At 38.4% G+C, this 20,188-nt stretch overlaps 1 protein-coding gene across 3 annotated transcripts in view; it reads right to left on the bottom strand.

Annotated features, from left to right (window-relative positions):
* The window catches only part of LCA5 (lebercilin LCA5), a 53,833-nt gene extending 39,251 nt beyond the window's left edge, over positions 1 to 14,582 (bottom strand). Inside the window, exon 1 of one of the 3 annotated variants that reach the window (XM_055534864.1) lies at positions 14,018 to 14,582. The gene's annotated coding sequence lies outside the window, so the exon portion shown is untranslated. Of the gene's footprint in view, positions 1 to 11,267; positions 11,400 to 14,017 lie in introns of those variants that run through there. The other 2 variants (XM_055534865.1, XM_055534863.1) reach the window with 2 other exon arrangements.
* Between the last annotated feature and the right edge of the window lie 5,606 nt (positions 14,583 to 20,188).

Raw genomic sequence — 20,188 nt, forward strand, 5'->3', positions numbered from 1 at the left:
AAAGTTATGCACAAATGTTGACTGTGGCACAATTAAAAAGAAAAAAAGTAACCTAAATGTCTAACCATTGCAAAATAAGAAATTAAGAAAAGTATTGAAAAAATCAATACAGCATAATATTATGCAGATGTCAAAAATGTTTACAAAAAGTTTAACAAGGAAGATGCTTATACTATTATGGTAAAGGAAAAATTCAAAGTGTTGTATACAATATGATCTCCACTACACAGTCATTGAAAAATGCTGAGTAGTCTTTTTAACTGAACTCAGGAACTGGGGGGGGGGGGGGAACACACACACACACACCTGCAAAAACCAAGGTACACACGTACACAAAAATAATTTCTGTCTGGGCAACACGAATTTTAGATAAGTTTATCTGTCTGTTTAACAGAGTTTAATTTTCTAGTAAAATGAAACCAGATTACTTTTATAATCAGAACAACTGTTCTTAATATTTAGAAGAAACCAAGTCCACTGAGGAAATTAGTGTTAAAAGAATACTGGGCCTGGTCATAAATGAAAGAGACATACACAAGGCAGCATTACTGCCACTCAGTGCGGCACTGTGCAGTGGGAAAGGACCACGTCCATCCCAATGACCATCAACAGGGAACCAGCTACCCACACTGGACACCTCCACACAGCGAAGTACTGTGCTGCTAAGTCACTCCAGTCGTGTCCGACTCTGCGACCCCATAGACGGCAGCCCACCAGGCTCCCCGTCCCTGGGATTCTCCAGGCAAGAACACTGGAGTGGGTTGCCATTTCCTTCTCCAAAGTACTGTGCTACCAAGCTCTTAAGGCAATGAGGACTACTTCTGCATAATCTCTGCAGTCTGCAGTGATCGCCAAGAGACACTAAGAAAAGGAAGAGGGAGAAAGGCATGCGTAGTATGCTACCACTTATTGAAGGAGGGTTATAAATTCATATCTATAACTTGCACATTTTTAAAAAGTAGAGGAATAAACTATACACTTCATGAAAACACAATGGGTTCTCCAGGGCAGGGGTGTTCAACAGAACTGTGAGCAAGACTGGAAATGTTCTTAGAGAAGAGACTGGTGGTTGCCAAGGGGGAAAGAGCTGGGAGAAGAATGGAGTGGGAGGTTGGGGTTAGCAGATGCAAGTTTTTATATATAGAATGGATACTGCACAGCACAAAGAACTACATTCAGTATCCTATGATAAACCATAATGGAAAAGGTATGTATTAAAAAAAAAACACGAAGGTACGTATATGTATAATGGAGTCACTTTGCTGTACAGCAGTAATTAGCACAGCACTGTAAATCAACCATACTTCAATTTTAGAATACAGAAATGTTTTAAAATCAGTTCAGTATGATAGCTAGCCGCATGCAGCTAATGAACACTGAAATGTGCTAAGTATGAATGAGGAACTAATTTTTAATTATGTTGAACTTTAATTAACTGTTAAAAGCCAAATGCACTGGTGGTTAGCTGACTGGACCATAACAGCTGCAGAGGAAGGGAGGAAGCTGAGCTGAGGGATAGGGATAGGAGTTAGACTTCTTTACCTTAACTTCTGTAGACTCAACGCTGGAAATCATACTTTTGGCAATTAGGTTTTTAAAAAGCATTTCCTATGAATCAAAAGAAAATCTAACCATAGGTGGCTCAGACAGTAAAGAATCCAACTACAATACAGGATACCGGGTTCAATCCCTAGGTGGGTAAGATGCCCTGGAGAAGGAAATGGCAACCCACTCCAGGATTCTTGACTGGAGAATCCCATGGACAAGAGAAGCCTGGCGGGCTAAAGTCCATGGGGTCACAAAGAGTCAAACCCAACAAAGCAATTTTCAGTGAGCAGCTAACACTTTCACTTTCATATATACAGTTGGTGGCTAAGCCACACAGATTAACCAGTACTAACAGCTTTAAAGAACACAATCCCTAGGGAGATGATCCTACTGACAAAAGAAGTCCAAAATTTTTCTAAAAACAATTTTCAATAATCGCATTGCTGGTATTATTCTACAATCTAGAAATGTGGTCATACTAGAGAGCAAGAAAGCTATGAAACACTCCTGATGGAGTGTCAGAAGGGGGTCAGGACAGTGCTCCAGGAAGCTCTGACCAGTCAACCATGGGACAATTGCATCTTCAATAGGAACTGTATCAGCAAAGGATTAAAACACATAGAAGGTGTTTAAAATCATGAGGTCATATGTTATTTTAAAAAACTAATGAGTTACCTCTGAAAGATACTAAGGAACCAACTCATTCATCTGAAAACTGATACATGAAGAGGAAAAAAAATCCAACATGTATCCTGTCTACACTGTTACAAGCCCTATCTTAGAACAACAAAATAGTAGATAAGAGGAAGTATTTCTTTACAGAATTATTCTAATAAATTAAAAAGGGGAATATTCCAATGACAGAATTAGAACATTGTCATTTTGTAGTTACTAACGAAATAATGAAACTAGATCATGCTCACTAATGGCTAACACCACAGAAAGTAATCAGACACAGTGTGCCTCCAGAGGAGATTCAACAATTCCACTGAGGTAATAGATTCCTTCTGCAAGAAAAATAAAATCTGATTTTGATCAAGCTTCTAAACTGAAATGACAATTTATAGAAAATTCAGGGGATAGAGGTACAAGGAAGCAATTAGCAAAATCTACTCTGTGGCCAATTCTGTAGGACCAACTGGCTTCTTTAACATAAACTGCAAGCAGAAAGGGAAGAGATAGGGAAAGGTATCTATATATTTTAAAAGCCTCAGGAAAACAAACAACGGCCATCTATGAGCCTTGTTTCAATCCTAATTCAAACAAATTCTGCAAAAGAAAATTATAAAACTGAGAAAATTAAAACACTGACTAGATATTTAATGACAGTAAGGAACTGCTATTGCTTTAGGTAAGATCATGATATTATGGTTATTTTTTTTAATGAGTCCTTGTATTTCAAGGTAGATGTTGAGATATTTATAGATAAAATTAAATAATGCCTGGAGTTTACTTCAAAATAATCCACGGCGAAGGAGGTAAAAGTATATATTAAATAAGACTGGCCATGAGTTAGTAAAACAATGTAAAAACTGTGATGCCTGCAGCTTCATTACTCTAATTTAATCACTGCTTTTCTATTTGTTTGAAATTTCCCTTAGTAATAAAAATCAAGCAAACTAACTTAGAACTTAGATTTTATTGCCTAGCAATCTCACTCTCTGTTACAATTAGCTATTTGAGCTGAAATCAGCAAAGGCAAGGACTAATATTAGAAATATATAAATCAGTCTGAATCTTTCACTTTGCAAATCATGAAAGAAAATATTTACACATGTAAAAAGTTGTCCAAGAAAAAAGGATAATGAATTAAGGCAATTAAGTGGATCCATCACTTATCAGCTGTGCAAATCTCAATCTACATCTAAATCTCAATTTTCTCATCTGTAAAATGGAAATAATAATGGTATCTTCCTTAGAAAACTGCTGTGACAACTAAATGGAATAATTTACTATCCCACGGTAAGCATTTGGTAAATATCAGTAATTATATTTATAATACAAACATATAAGATGCTCGGTAAGTTCTGATTAACGTTCCCTGTCAACGACTTTCAGTTTTAATTTTAATAGCATAATTAAAAGTTAACTATATGATACGGCTGAGGATTATTTCTGTTTATATACATATAGCAGAAGTAGTTCCCTATGACCTATCCCCTCTAAGTCAGGAATCCACCTAACTTTTCTTGCAAAGGGTAAGAATCCACAAAAAACATTACCTGTCATTCACCTCCTATGTACCAGCACTAGCTCTCTCCCTACCCACCCCCTGCCCCCAATATATGCATCTTTAAAAAAAAAAAAAAAAAAAAGGACATATCCATTGCCCCATTATCCAAGTCTTATTCCCTGGGACAACTATTTTAATGGCCTATACTTTTTTGCTTTTACTATTTCTTTTTATTACTGAAATATAGTTGATTTAAATATTGTGTTAGTTTCAGTGTGTGTACATGCATGCTAAGTCGCTTCAGTCGTGTCTGACTCTTTGTGACTCTATGGACTGCAGCCTGCCAAGCTCCTCTGTCCATGGATTCTCCAGGCAAGAACACTGGAGTGGGTTGCCATGCCCCCTCTAGGGGGTCTTTCCGACCCAGGGAACGAATCTGAGTCTCTTAAGTCTCCTGCATTGGCAAGAGTTCTTTACCACTAGCTCCACCTGGGAAGTTTCAGGTGTACAACACAGTAATTATATATACATACATATATATACACATATATATTCATTTTCAGATTCTTTTCCCTTACAGGTCATTACAAAATATTGAGTATAGTTTCCTGTGCTTTATAGCAGTTCCTTGTTGGTTAACTGTTTTATATATAGTAGTGTGCTTATACTATTTCTTCAATTAGTAATTTTAGACTATGAAAGATAAGGATTTGACTCACATCTCATTTTTAAATGGCTGCAACATGCAACTACATGTTGGTTATGCAGAGTTTTTTCTCTAGAATTGCTGTCCTTTTTTCTTGAAAGAAAAAACACATCCTTCTTACCATGTTACTGATATCTATCAGTTTCTTAGACATTCTATCTGTAGCCTGAAATCTGTTATTCTTCTTAAAGACATTTTTTTCTTGGAGTAATTTCCTATTCTAACTTAAACTAATTACTTTCTACTTGCTGTACCACTGTCATTCTGGAATTATTTGTATTGTACTTCTGTGTTAATATACCTTTTCTAGTAGTCCATGTCATTTTTATTAGTTTTCATTGTGTTTCACTGCTCCATACTTCCACGCAACTTCTTCTGGAAGGGTTATCTGAAGTGAAAGCTCTGAGTCTTCGTGTGCCTGAGAATGTCTTTATTTTGCCTCATACTTGATTATTTTTCTAGATTCCAAATTCTAAGTCATTTTCTCTCAGAATTTTGGAGACACCGCTCCACTGTCTTTAAAACCTCAGAGCCGCTTATGGGATGTGACAGTCGTTCTTTTATTCAACATATGTTTCTTGTACTCTCATTATGCAATAATAATGAAAAAATTAAAAAACAACGAAAAATCTCTGCCTTACGGAGTTTACACTCTAGTTATGTCCACTTGATTCTCATTCTTTACAGGTAATCTTTAAAGAAAACAAAACTCCTTAGTTGCCTTTAGGACCTTTCCTCTTGCTATACTGCAATGTCACAAAGATGCACACATAGGTGTGAGGTTTTTTTTTCATTGTGTTGCCCTTTGCTTCCCTCTTCCTTATTGTGCTTAGGTTACATTTTTGATCATTGACTTTCCCTTTACTCTTTTTTAAACTTCTACTGGTTAAATAACAGACTTTCTTTCTTTGTCTTGTTCTATTTTCAATGACATTTACTCAATTTATCTTCAAAACCATCCAGGATTTTTGAATTTGTGCAAAAATCTTAGTTTCTAAGAACTCTTTCTTGTTTTGATTTTTTTAAACAATTATTCTATTCTTGCTTTAATGAGGCAATACGTTTTTTTCCTTCCCCTGAGAACACTCTAGACATTTTCTTTAAGATCTCTTCTATGCAGAAATTATCTGTTTCACATAGCTACAGTTTTTCACTTTGTTAGCCTAGGCTTTTTAAATCCTGCCGATTTTATTTCTGTGAATTTTTGGTCACCCATAGGAAAGAAGAAGGATGAACAAAACTGCACGTGAGCATGGCCTCCTGACAAGCACACGTTGCTTCAGGATAAACAGCAGAGAACCAGCACTATATGGGGGACTTACTGAAAGCTAGCAAAGAGGAGGGATTATCTCCAAACACAAATGTCCACCATGGCAACTCTACTTTTTAAGCGTTATCTTTGTTTTCATTTCCAGAAGAAACTACGTCTGTATTTTTTAATGGGAAAGAGAGGAAGGGGTGAAGGGCAGAGAGAATCACACTGTTGATGTGCACAGGCTTGAGACACAACTATTCCATTCATAGTTTTTCAATTATTCTTTCTTCCCATTTTTAATTTTTCCTTTCTTTTTAAATCCTAAGATTCTCTGAGAATCTGCAGGATACATCAAAATACTTCTTTCCCTCTTGAGTATCTTGTGACATAGTTCTCTCTGTTCTAATCTGTTCCATGCATCATTTCCCTTTCCTGTTTCAGAAATGTGTTGTATTAATAATCTCTCATCCACTGAGGGTACTCTATCATCCTTTCAATGTTAAGGTTTATTCTCTTTTATCCTTAATATGATTTTAATGTTGTCTCCAACTAGAAGAAAAATACATATGGTCAGATCTACGTCTTTAACAGCAAGTATAACTCTTTGTTTTAAGTAAATGGCTATTTCTTTCTTTTAAATTTATTTTTAATTAGAGGATAATTGCTTTACAATGTTGTGTTGGTGTCTGCCATACATCAACATCAATCAGCCACAGGATGAGTCATCTTTGTCTAATTATTCCTAATAATAAGTCTCAAACTTTTAAGAGAACTTGATACAAGCAATCACTTTTCCAAAGTTTATGAAACTACTATTCAATTCATACACCTATTCAATTCAGTCAACAAAAATTACTAAATTACTAATGGCTACAGATGCCATTTAAAGACAATGAGGAAATTAAGATGAGCAAAACACACTAGGAGTTCCTTTAAGGTAGGGTCTGGCTCTTCCACCAAAGATGGCCGATTAAGAAAAAAATCACAATAAATTATGCTATGTATCCTTTATATATTCCCTAAAAATATTACACATTAACTACATGAAAATATTGTTTAAAGTGATAAAGTCAGCCTCAGGTTATATATGCAGAGAAAACTATAATTTGAAAAGACACATGCGCCCCAATGTTCACTGCAGCACTATTTACAATAGCCCAGATGTAGAAGCAAGCTAAGTGTCCACTGACAGAGCAACAGATAAAGAAGATAAGGTACATACACAGAATGGAATATTACTCAGCCCTTCAAAGAGGGAAGTAATGCCATTTGCAGTGGATGCCATGGATGGACCTAGAGATTTATCACACTAAGTGAAGTAGGCCAGACAGAGAAAAACAAGTACCATATGATGTCACTTACAAGTGGAATCTAAAAGAAAAACGATACAAATGAACTTATTTACAAAGCAGAAACAGACTCACAGACTTCAAAAACAAACTTACGTTTACCAAAGGGGAAACACTGGGTAAGGGATAAATCAGGAGTTTGGGATTAACATATACACATTACTATATAAAAAATAGATAATTTTTTTTTTCAACAAGGACCTAGTGTACAGTAGAGGGAACTCTACTCTATATTCTGTAATAAGCAATATGGGGAAAAAACCTGAGAAATAATAGATACATGTATATGTAAACTGAATCACTTTACTGTACACCTGAAACTAACACAACATTGTAAATTAACTACACTCCAATATAAAATTAAAAAAAAAAAAGAATCGTCCCTGGAACAATAGACAATATTTTTCTTGCCTTTGCCAAACTTCTGATTACTTAGCATCTATGCCAAAAAATGTATCCCATATTTTAAAATATGTATCCCATAGTATGTTACAATTCTTCATGACAACAAACAAGCATTCCTTAGAATGTACTGCAATCCAAAGATCTAAGTGTTCCTAGAGAATAGAAATTTAGACACTCGTGAAAATTTTCTTTTATAAAGTTAGGTCTTAGTCCTTGTAAAAACACAGTTGCCTGGCTAAAACTACTGCCAGAAAAAAACAGTTCAAACAAGCAAACAGGAAAACAAGTTAAAGAACATACACAAAGTATTAGACCAAAAAGATGAAAGGCAAGAAATGGATACAGACAAGATAATGCAAGTATTAGAATAATAACCAATAACTTTGCTACAAAGTACAAGCAAATAAAAACCCATGAATTACTACTATACAAGACTGTGTAACAATTTAGCACTGGAAGGAACCCTGAGAAATCGGTCCTTTCTTTGCATAGATTAAGGAAACTAAGACCCAGAAAAACAAAGTGATTTACCCAAGATGGCATTTTACCTAAGGTCACAGAGTTAAATTAGTAAAATCTGAAATGGACTACAAGTTTTCTGACTCTTAGTTGAGGGACCTATTCAATATTTCAATAGCAACAATCAGGTGAGAACTACCTTATCTTTAAAGGCGCCTCCATCTGCAACTACATGGTTCTGTGGCGCTCTCCTACTAAAACTGAAGAAGCACTGCTGCTCCTTTTAAGAGCTAAACTCACCTACCTTCTTTCCCACTCCTCCTCTCCATCTCAAGGACTGTACACCTGCATTTCAGCCCTCTTTACTGGATCATTCCTACTAACAAAGAGGCTCTAATAAAGCTATTGCTTGGCTCCAGGTCCCTATTGCATCTACAACCCAATTTCTCGATGCCAATCTTCCAATAAAAGAAGACTATTCTATCTATACTAAAATAGACTTCCCAACCCAGGGATCGAAGCACGTCTCCAGCATTGCAGGCCGATTCTTCACCAACTGAGCCACCACAGAAGCCCAATCTATACTAGAATATTATCAGATCAGATCAGATCAGTTGCTCAGTCGTGTCTGACTCTTTGTGACCCCATGAATTGCAGCACGCCAGGCCTCCCTGTCCATCACCAACTCCCGGAGTTCACTGAGACTCACGTCCATCGAGTCAGTGATGCCATCCAGCCATCTCATCATACTATATGATAATCTAGAACGTTACACCTCTACTTCCTTCCCAACGTTTTTCTAAATTCGCACTAGGCAGATTTTCATCTTGACCATTCCCCTGAAATAACTTTCATCAAAACAAACAATGACGTTCACCCTGGAGAAATCCAAAAATCAATTTTCTGTCCTATTTGTCCTTGACCTCACAGAGCATTTGAAAAGACTACCCATTCCCTCCTTCCTACAACACTCTCTTTATAACTTCCATAGCCTCCTCTTTCCTGGTTTTCTCACTGCCTCATTGGCCATCTCTTCGTCTTTTCTGTTGAATCTGTCCCCTCATTCTGATCTCTAAAGACTGGAATACACAAGGCACCATGTTTTAGACTCTCTTTTATCTACACTCTCCTCTTAGGTGATCTCATCTAGACCTCACTTACCCTGCCTTCCAGATTCATATATTCACCTTCCTGTTTGACAACTCCAGCTGGGTATCTAAACATGCCAATACAAAATCATGATCTGCTTGCTTTCTACTCCACCAACTCTTTCCTATTTTTCTGACCTCATTAAATGGCATTTCCATCTACTAAATTATCCATGTCACAAATCGAAGGATCATCCTGGATTTCTTCTTAATCTTACATCCCACAACCAAACCATCTGTAAAACCAGGCTGGTTTATCTCCAAAATATATTCCAAATTGGATGATTCCTTATCATCCCCACTGCTACTGCCCTGGTCCAAACCACCATCTTCTCTCCGCAATAGCCTCCTAACTGATATCCTGCTTTCATTCTTGCTGCCCCAGTTACAGAAAGCTACCTGACACAGAGATCAAACAGCATCAAGCAGACCTTCTACTTAATACCTTTCAGTGGCTTCCAATAGTCATCAGACTCCTTAACCAGACCCACAAACTCCTGTAAGATCTGGCCCTCCCGCCTACTTCTCCATCCTTACCTCATGTCTTATTTCTTCCCCTCATCTTTTGCAGCCACAGTGGCATTCTTTTGTGCATCTAACGTGCTAAACATGTCACCAACTCAGAGATCTGCTGCACCTTTTACCTAGGACCTTCCCTTAGAATTTCACAAGGGTGAGATTACTCTGCTTTATTTTCTTCACAGACTTCGTTACTATTGGCAATAATCTCACATTTGTCTCTTCCTGTTAAATATAAGACCCATAGGAACAGAAATCTTATCTGTCTAGTTCACCAGAATAATCATAATACCATGTATTAATCTTTGTGAAGTGAATGATTAATCTATAATGCTATTTTGAACCTTTCTATTTTAAAGGAAATAATTAAATCGTCCCACATTCAACTAATTGTATAAGACTTACATACATCTCTAAAATACCTAAGAAGGGAGAAAATGAACAAGTCAAAAGTTTTGCTCTGAGCCATTCCCATCATAAAGTTGGAATATTCTTACTGGGTTACTTTTAAATGATGGAAATAACCTATAGGGCTTCGGACAAAATAAATTTCACCTGAGTTACAAACATTTCTATTAGACTAATATAAACTAGTCATATTAAGTGAATAAAATTTTTTTTCTTAAAAAATTATCAACAGAGAACACTGAAGATTTATACTTCAGGTACAGCTCTCCAGCTAATTTAAACTAATTTTTTGTAACATAGAATGAGTCAGTTAACAGTTGTTCATCTGTTTCTCTTAATTGTACAAGGGTAACCAGATGAAAACAAAAACTATAAATCTTGTCCAATTTCAATTTCAAAGAATTGTATACCTTCCAAAAGTGGCCAGGAGTGCTACTGTGGCAATGCTAGAAAGCCATCAAATCTAGCACGTATCATTTTCCAACTCATCTTTTAAAAGTCCCAAGTAGTACATGTCACAAGTCAGAAGAAGATTACCACAAGCTTCTGCAGTAACAGAATTGCCTCCTATAAAGGATATACAAATCCAGTTTCAAATGAATCAGAAAGTAAACCAAAGCTGTAGAGTCCACTGTATACTGAATATCATAATAAGTGTCTGATCCACGTGACTTTAAGAAAAAAAAAAAACCAACCTATGTAAAATCAAAGAACTGTTAATTTCCTGTCATTTCCCTGTGTTGAGCTTCTTTGCATAAAACTTTGCTACCTGGCTACCTCTGCTGCCAAAATGAGTTCACATAATAGCCAACTAGATGAGTGAAATAAAAATGAACCAGGAGAGAAAGATATGAGCAATATCTACCCTCTCTCCCACCAAAACCACAAATAGCTGAAGATGAGATTAAGGTAAAAACAATATTGCTGCATTAAAGCTATAAATCTTTCTCTCCTATAAGGAAGAAATGATTAGAAACAAGTAAAGTGTTTCCATTCCTCTACTTCTCGACATTCTAGGATGTTGCTAAGTGGTTCCTTATTCTACATATATTTACACAACACCGACTTTTGGTTAAAAATCAAACTGTGTTTAAGTTTTAAGTATAGTTTTCTAGACTCTAGGTCAGATCACAGTAAAGGTTAGACTTAAGATTTAAAGTATAATCAACTTCTTTTAAATAGCACACTGAAACATGGGTCAAACTAAAGCATCTTAACTACAGTATGATTCCCAAACTTCAGTCAGTCAAATAAAAACACAGAATATTCATTCATTCGGCATTTACTGAATACCTACCAGCAGGCACTGAACTATGGATAAAGCTGGAGACACAAAAATGAGACAGCTGATGCCTATTAAGAAACTTCCAGCCTGAAAAGAAAGATAAGTAGTATTAAATACTAATGATAAAGGGAAGTAACGGAAGCTGAGGAAACTCAAAACTATGATTAGAGGACAGAAGGGAGTTTGGGAAGACTGCCAGAGGATAAAATGCCTAAAATTGAGTTATTTGGTATTAGCAGAGGTCAAGTACAAGTATGATTTGGGTTGTGTATTTGTGTTCTGTGGGGGCAAGATGACAGCTAAGGTTAGCAAAAGAAGACAGTTGATGAAGGAAGACCCTATTTCGGTAAGAGGAAACAACATGTGCAGAAGTAAAAGGCATGAGATAAACTGCAAATAGTTCATAACTGTGCTGTCCAAAACAGTGATGACTGAGAACCTGAAATACAGTTAGAACAGAAATAAGCTGTTAAGTAAAAAATATACATGGGATTTTGAAAACAGTACATGAAAAGAACATAAAATACCTCTAATAATCTTAATATTCAATATGTATTGAAACAGCATTTTGGATATCTTGGGTTAAATAAAACATATTATTAAAATTAATTTCACCTGTATGTATTTCTTGTGCTGATCCTGAAAATTATATATACAGTTCACATTATATTTCTATTGGACAATGCTGGTTTAAAATGACTGTATTGACTGGAAGTAGTGATAAAGTATTGATAATAATAAGTAAGACAGAGTTAAGTGTAAGAGACCATTACAAGAAGGATTTTTATGCGAAGGAAAGTTATGACCAATCTAGATACCATATTCAAAAGCAGAGACATTACTTTGCCAACAAAGGTTCGTCTAGTCAAGGCTATGGTTTTTCCAGTGGTCATGTACAGATGTGAGAGTTGGACTGTGAAGAAAGCTGAGCACCGAAGAATTGATGCTTTTGCACTGTGGTGTTGGAGAAGACTCTTGAGCGTCCCTGGGACTGCAAGGAGATCCAACCAGTCCATTCTGAAGGGGATCAGCCCTGGGATTTCTTTGGAAGGAATGATGCTAAAGCTGAAACTCCAGTACTTTGGCCACCTCATGCGAAGAGCTGACTCACTAGAAAAGACTCTGATGCTGGGAGGGATTGGGGGCAGGAGGAGAAAGGGACGACAGAGGATGAGATGGCTGGATGGCATCACTGACTCGATGGACTTGAGTCTGGGTGAACTCCGGGAGTTGGTGATGGACAGGGAGGCCTGGCATGCTGCGATTCATGGGGTCGCAAAGAGTCGGACACGACTGAGCGACTGAAGTTCATTGAAAGCAAAGGATCTTCAATAAGATTAAAATAACCACACTGACAAAGATCTGACAACTATTCAAAAATACAATGATTCATCCTCAACCCAAGAACTGGAGAGCCATAAAGCTTAAGGAATAATAACAACTGGCCTTGAGATCAGGTGACAAATGATAGAAGTTTGAACTAAGGTTCGGTAACTTAGAAATACAGAATGCAGAATTGATTTAGACATGTTTATCAAGTAAAATAAACTGGACATTGAGGCCAATTATATATGGAGGAGAACTAACCTAAATAAACCCTTGAAAAATTGGGTGAATATGGTACCATTCAACAGTACAGATTTGGTGGGGAAACCTGATGAGTTTGATATCAGACACAGTGAGTTGAGGATGCCTATGGGAACTCTATGTGAAAATACCAAAAAATCAATTATATAAATTTGTAGCTACCTCAAGTGTTCCAGGAAAGAGATTTAAAATAAAAAATGCATTGTATATTGACAAAAATATGGAAGGTGGAAGAAAAGACTATCAAAAGCCTGAGAATGAACTCAGCCAAGAAAAGAACACAGAGTGAACAGAAGGCAGAAGACTGAATTATGAGGAAACACAATAATTAAGTGGTGGATAAAGGAGGATTCCATACAGGAGATGAGGAATGACAGGCAGGAGAAGAACCAGGAGAGAGATTAGCATGTTTATCCTAACAGTCCTCTACTGTGTCATACAGAATTATGATTCCATGATTGTTTAACAGAAGAGATGCGACTCTTGACAAAAGAAAAATCACTTTTCTGAAGTCACAGTTAGTTTCTGACATCTAAAATGACACTCTGTCAACCTAAGAGAATCAAAACATTATTTCCTCTCATGTTTTGAATAAACATGCAAGTCAACATTCAGCAAAATCCTAAAGTGAAATACTTAGAACAGTAATATAAAATTTAAATGTAAAACTACAACTGAAAAAGATTAAAATAATAACCACACTAAAGTGAGAAAAAAAGTAAAGAAATCTCCAGAACTGTATCCTTCTGTTTTACTGTTTTCCAAATTGCATGAAGCCCCTTCAACAACAACAAAAATCATTTAAATGATGACTTTGATCCCAAAGAGATACCTAATCCAAACTCTTAACCTGAAGTAAAGGACCATCATAAACATGTAGGTGCCCAAGTGTACTTTTGTAGAGACAGGAGCCAAAACTTTCTTCAGACTTTCAGGGGGGTGCTCCACGACTGAAAATCACCACTCAGAGCAGACTATTTAATATCCAATTCTTTTTTCACTTATGTAGGTATAGATGTGAACAGTCTCAATAAACTTAATCTTCAGGATATCTATACCATTCCCATTCTGAAATGGGAAAATATGATGCTACTAATTTGTTCCCAGCCAGGAATCTGTTACTAATTGATGTTTGTAGATTATCCAAGTCCGCAAAGTGCATGAGAGGGATTTACGTTCAGGTGAGATAATGAGAGGGGATTAAGCCCAGGTGAGTCCAAGAGAGCAGATGAGGCTCAGGTGAATCGGACCCGTGTTCTTCACCACTATTAAAACACTATCCCGTGGTCCTGCCAACTTAAAACACCAAGTGTCTGAGCACCCACTCCAACTCATCTACGCCAAAAGGCATTTTGGGGGGCCAACTCGTTCCTCCTCTCATCGATCTCTGAAGGATTCATAAAAATTTCACAGCCTGCACCAAAGATCCTCTCCACGCTAACCAGTCTTCATTTCCCATCATTTATCATCCCAGAGCTACCCAAAGCCTCACAGCCTCTTTCCCCTTCTTGACTCTGGTCCTCCTTTCCCATCTTCAGTCTACAGGCCTCTGGGGTTTTCTAATAACTCTGAACCCCTAAGCATTCCTGCAATGCGTTCCCTTCCTTCTCTTCCCAATCACCAAATCAACCTTTCCCCCCAACTCGTTCCCCTCAAATTCCCCTCTTCCCGGGACCCTCCTAGTGCCGGGCTGGAGATTTACTTTCCTAGGGGCTTTCTCTTCCCCGCGTCCCCAAATCCTCCCCCATCCCTAATCCTTTAACAAGTCCACTCGCACGCGCCTGTCCACGAAAGCCACCTCACCAGCGCCCCTAAAGCCCGGCCTCGCCCCGCACCCCCAACTCCCCCCGTCTCCACGCCCACCCCAAAGCCCACCTCCAACCCCCTCCGGCCCCTCCTCAGCACGGACTCGGCGCCCGCAGCCTTGCCTTCTCTCCGCGGGGCCTCAGCGTCTGTCGGCTAAAGAGGGGGTGGGGGTGCCTGACTCGCTGCGGGGGGGGGGGGGGGAGGGGCAGGGGCAGGGGAAGAAGCGGGGCAGGGGCGGAGGGGACCGGGGTGCGGGAGGTTTGAACACGGCGCCAGAGCAGGGGCGGAGACAGTCAGCCGTGGGCGGCCGCTGCGCGGCGACTTCGGCTCCAGGGTAACGGAGGCGGAGGCCCAGACTGCACCGCGGGGCGCGCGCAGCCAATGATATGCCCGCCCCCGACCTCCCATTGGCTTCTGTTGCTACAGGATTCCATTGGCCCATTGGCTCTTTCCATTGGCTTCGGTGGAACTGGAAGGCGGAATGATGCGTACAAGGGAAGGCGGCCATTGGCTGACCGCTCTAGCTGTGGGGCAGAGAAGAGGGGCGAAGCTGTGCAAGCCGCAGCCCAGAGAAGCGCGCCCGGCCCTTTTTAGGCTGCGCGGAGCCAGTCCTGGCCGTAGGAGAGTCTAGGGGCTTCGTGGGTGGCTGGGAGGTGAAGGCCTCTGGTGAAGTGAATTGTAAAAGTGAGCCACTGCCTAATTGAAAACATTGAAAATTGTCTCAGATCGCTTTTGGAAATCACTTGGTTTGAAATTAGAAAAAGCCAGTCGCTTCTCCGTTTTTAGCACTGAAATTGCTGATTTTCAAGAGGATGTAGAGTAACCATAATGATTCTTCTGCCTCGAAGTCCTGGCTTTCGTGAAAGACGAAAGCGCCCCGTGTTTTAGAAAGGGTTTGAGATGGAATGACATATGAAACATTTGCGCTTTTTTTTTTTTTTTTTTAAAGGAAACGTCTGTGGCGCATGCCAGTAACTATTAAGAGCTGCTGTAGGCATATTTTCCCTTTAAAAATAATGGACAGTGTATTAAACGGCATTAATTGCGTGAGGCGAGGAAGGTTAAAAAAAAATTTCTTTGTGATGAAGGTTCTTTTAAGCCTTTCTAAGCCTTCTGATTATCAAGATGGTTTTACCACCCCACTCCGCCGTCTCACCATTGTTAAAAGGTCTAAAACTTCCATTCTGCAGACAATCTAGTTCTTGAAGGCAAAGGTGTTTCTAATCAATCTTCTGACTGTGGATTATGATAATTCCGTTTCTTGCTTGGCCTTGTTTTAGGCTTACACTGTTTCACACCTTTCATTTTATCCTATCAATATATTTCATTTCACGTTAAAGATTAACCCATTTAAACAATGTGCCATATGTGCCTGCGTGGTCGCTTCAGTCCTGTCGGACTCTGCCACCCTACTGTTGCAGGAATGCGGACCCCTTCCAGGGCCCGAAACTGGGCTCTTGTCTAACACTCGGAAGTGAATTGTCCGAGGAGACACATGTGCTGACAAAGCTAGAGATTTTATTGGGAAAGGGCACCTGGGTGGAGAGCAGTAGGGTAAGGGAACCCAGGAGAACTGCTCTGCCGCGTGGCTCACAGTCGCCAGTTTTATGGTGATGGGATTAGTTTCAGGGTGGTCTTTGGCCAATCATTCTAATTCAGAGTCTTTCCTGGGGGTACATGCATCGCTCAGCCAAGATGGATGCTAGCGAGAGGGATTCTGGGAAGTGGACGGACACGTGGTGTCTCCTTTAGACCTTTCCCGAACTCTTCTGGTTGGTGGTGGCTTATTAGTACCCTATTCCTTATCAGGATCTCCTGTCATAAAACAACTCATGCAAATGATTACTATGGTGCCTGGCCAGGATGGGCAGTTTCAATCAGTGTGCTTCCCCTAACACTATGAACCATAACCCGCAAGGTTCCTCTGTCCATGGGGATTCTCCAGGCAAGAATACTGGAGTAGGTTGCCATGCCCTCCTCCAGAGAATATTCCCCACCCAGGGATTGAACCCTTGTCTCTCATGTTTCCCATGTTGGCAGGTGGATTCTTTACCACTAGTGCCGCCTGGGAAGCCCAAACAATATCATAATTAAATGTAATTTTCTCTATGTGCTAATAATCGTTTGAAGAAAAATAATTATCTGTTAGTGAAAATGATAATATCAGAAAATGCACTGAAATAACTTTTCATTAATTTGTTTAAATGCTAATACTCTTCATTAAAATATCTCACTAGTTAGTACTCCGTTAAAGTTAATACTACATAGTTTACTAAACGCATCAGTGGATTACTTTTAAAGGAAGTTGTATAGTCAAAAAACATGCTGTAGTTAGGTTTTAAAAAACCCGAAAGACAAAAAAAGTCTCCAGAATCAACGGGTTTGCTAGCACTCAAAGACAGTTGAGAATGAACGATATTTATTCAGCCATCACAATTTGATAGTGTAATCTCATTCTATCTTCATTCAGATACTAGATGGGTATTGTTATTCATTGTTCTACATGAAGAAAAAGATTCTGTGAGGTTAAAGGACCTACCACTAGATACTAAAGTAGTAAGTGGTTGAACCAAGATTTAAGTCAAGGTAGCTAAATTCCAGGTTTCAAATTTAAGGCCTTTAATATGTTTCACCAACAAGTTGGTAAGAGTTTCTGGAAAGCAAGAAAGAACTGAAAAGTTTAGGAGTCTCCATAAAATTGTCTAATTGGATGTGACACATTTTCAAGATCTTTACAATGTAGAGTTTCATTCATTCTTATCATATTTGAAATAACAGTGACTATCAATTTATTGGACCTAGGAAAAAGATCAAAAGAATTTATAAGCATACAGAAGTTAGAGATCAGTTTATTGAACTAGGTTATCCCAAAATAGGAGATAATTTCAGATGTTTTTATGTGATTTTACATGATTTTGATATTCTGATAAGACTGGAATTTCCTAAGATTATACCATTTGCCATCTCATTTCACTACACTACATAGAATTCTGCTTTTCAAAAATAAAAGGAACCAAAATCAATAAAACTACACCTTTATATTTCTGCCACTTGAAATTATAATCAACAGTAACCAGGCTTCTTGTTTTTAAAGATTATATTTATGAAAAATTTTTCTAATAATCATTAAGCACTTTAGAGTTTTATTTTTAATACTCTTGGGCTTACATTGGTATTGCAATATCTCCAGTTTAACTGAATGTTAATTTTTTGCAGTACTCTGATTGCCTTGTTTAATGCTATATGGCCAATGATACAGATGAAATTAATGAAAAATTTCCTAGAAATGCTTATGAAAAGACTTATTCCCATTTTCCATAGGGGGAAACTATAAAGTGTTTGAACAATTTGTTAGAAGCTTCATGAAATTAATAGGAAGAGTAGTAAGTAGACTTTGCAACTGTAGACAATCCAGAAATTACAACTATAATTTAAAATGGCCATACTAGAAATAATCACAAATTAGAAAGTTCACCAGCATATAATTATTCTTAGCTAAAATTCAGGTGTCCATTATATAATTAAAAAAAAAAATACTGTCACAGTTGTGTGTATTTTACCTAGATATATGATACATAATGCAAAATTCAAAAATTCTAAATTTAACTTTTCATGATATATTGCTAGAAAATTTTAAATTCATTAATAAATTCCAGGTAAATAGTAGATTGTCAGCACATAGTATTAACTTTAAAATATAATCTAATACACCAGGTGCTTAAAAGAAATTCAGAGACTTCCCTGGTGGTTCAGTGGCTGAGGATCTGCCTTCCAATGAAGGGGACACAGGTTCCATCCCTGGTTGGGGAATTGAGATCCCCAATTGAGATGCTGTGGGGCAACTAAGCCCCCAAACCACAACTAGAAAAGTTGCAATGAAAACCCAGCACAACCAAAAAAAGAAAAGGAAAAAAAAAAAAAGAAAGAAATTGAATGGCTTCAGAAAACTGAGATATCAGTTCAGTTCATTCACTCAGTCATGTCCGATTCTTTGTGACCCCATGAGTTGCAGCACGCCAGGCCTCCCTGTCCATCACCAACTCCCAGAGTCCACCCAAACCTAAGTCCATTGTGTTGGTGATGCCATCCAACCACCTCATCCTCTGTCGTCCCCTTCTCCTCCTGCCCTCAATCTTTCCCAGCATCAGGGTCTTTTCAAATGAGTCAGCTCTTCGTATTAGGTGGCCAAAGTATTGAAGTTTCAGCTTCAACATCAGTCCCTCCAATGAACACCCAGGACTGATCTCCTTTAGGATGGACTGGTTGGATCTCCTTGCAGTCCAAGGGACTCTCAAGAGTCTTCTCTGACACCACAGTTCAAAAGCATCAATTCTTTGGCGCTCAGCTTTCTTTATAGTACAACTCTCACATCTATACATGACCACTGGAAAAACCATAGCCTTGACTAGGTGGACCTTTGTTGGCAAAATAATGTCTCTGCTTTTTAATATGCTGTCTAGGTTGGTCATAACTTTCCTTCCGAGGAGCAAGCGTGTCTTAATTTCATGGCTGCAATCACCATCTGCAGTGATTTTGGAGCTCAGAAAAATAAAGTCTGACACTGTTTCCACTGTTTCCCCATCTGTTTGTCATGAAGTGATGGGACCGGATGCCATGATCTTAGTTTTCTGAATGTTAAGCTTTAAGCCAACTTTTTCACTCTTTTCTTTCACTTGTATCAAGAGGCTCTTTAGTTCTTCACTTTCTGCCATAAGGGTGTGTCATCTGCATATCTGAGGTGACTGATACTTCCCCCAGCAATCTTGATTCCAGCTTGTGCTTCCTCCAGCCCAGCATTTCTCATGATGTACTCTGCATATAAGTTAAGTGAGCAGGGTGACAATATACAGCCTTGACGTACTCCTTTTCCTATTTGGAACCAGTCTGTTGTTCCATGTCCAGTTCTAACTGTTGCTTCCTGACCTGCATACAGGTTTCTCAAGAGGCAGGTCACTGTGGTCTGGTATTCCCATCTCTTTCAGAATTTTCCAGTTTATTGTGATCCACACAGTCAAAGGCTTTGGCATAGTCAATAAAGCAGAAATAGATGTTTTTCTGGAACTCTCTTGCTTTTTCGATGATCCAGCGGATGTTGGCAATTTGATTAAAGAACAGTAAAATTGGAGACACAGAAAGTGGTCTCCTCATATAAGAACAAATTTACTCCGATTGTTGTTATTATTTGCCTTTGAAGTACAGAAAGGCTGATACCGTTTGATTATTGCTTTATTTAAATAAGGGCTTCCCTGGTGGCTCAGATGGTAAAGAATCTGCCTGCAATGCAGGAGATGTGGGTTTGATCCCTGGGTTGGGAAGATCTCCTGGAGTAGGGAATGCCTACCCACTCCTGTATTCATGCCTGGAGAAATCCATGGACAGAGAAACGTAGCAGGCTACAGTCCATGGAGTTCCAAAGAGTTGGACACGGCTGAGTGACTAATATACTTTTCTTTAAAGGATAAATTTTATTTGATCACTTTGAAATTTACAAGTTAATTATTTTGTTAGTGGAGAAAGAAAAGTATTGAGATATTTACTAG

This window comes from Bubalus kerabau, chromosome 9, assembly GCF_029407905.1.
Source record: "Bubalus kerabau isolate K-KA32 ecotype Philippines breed swamp buffalo chromosome 9, PCC_UOA_SB_1v2, whole genome shotgun sequence".
In the NCBI taxonomy this organism is placed as follows: Eukaryota; Metazoa; Chordata; class Mammalia; order Artiodactyla; family Bovidae; genus Bubalus; species Bubalus kerabau.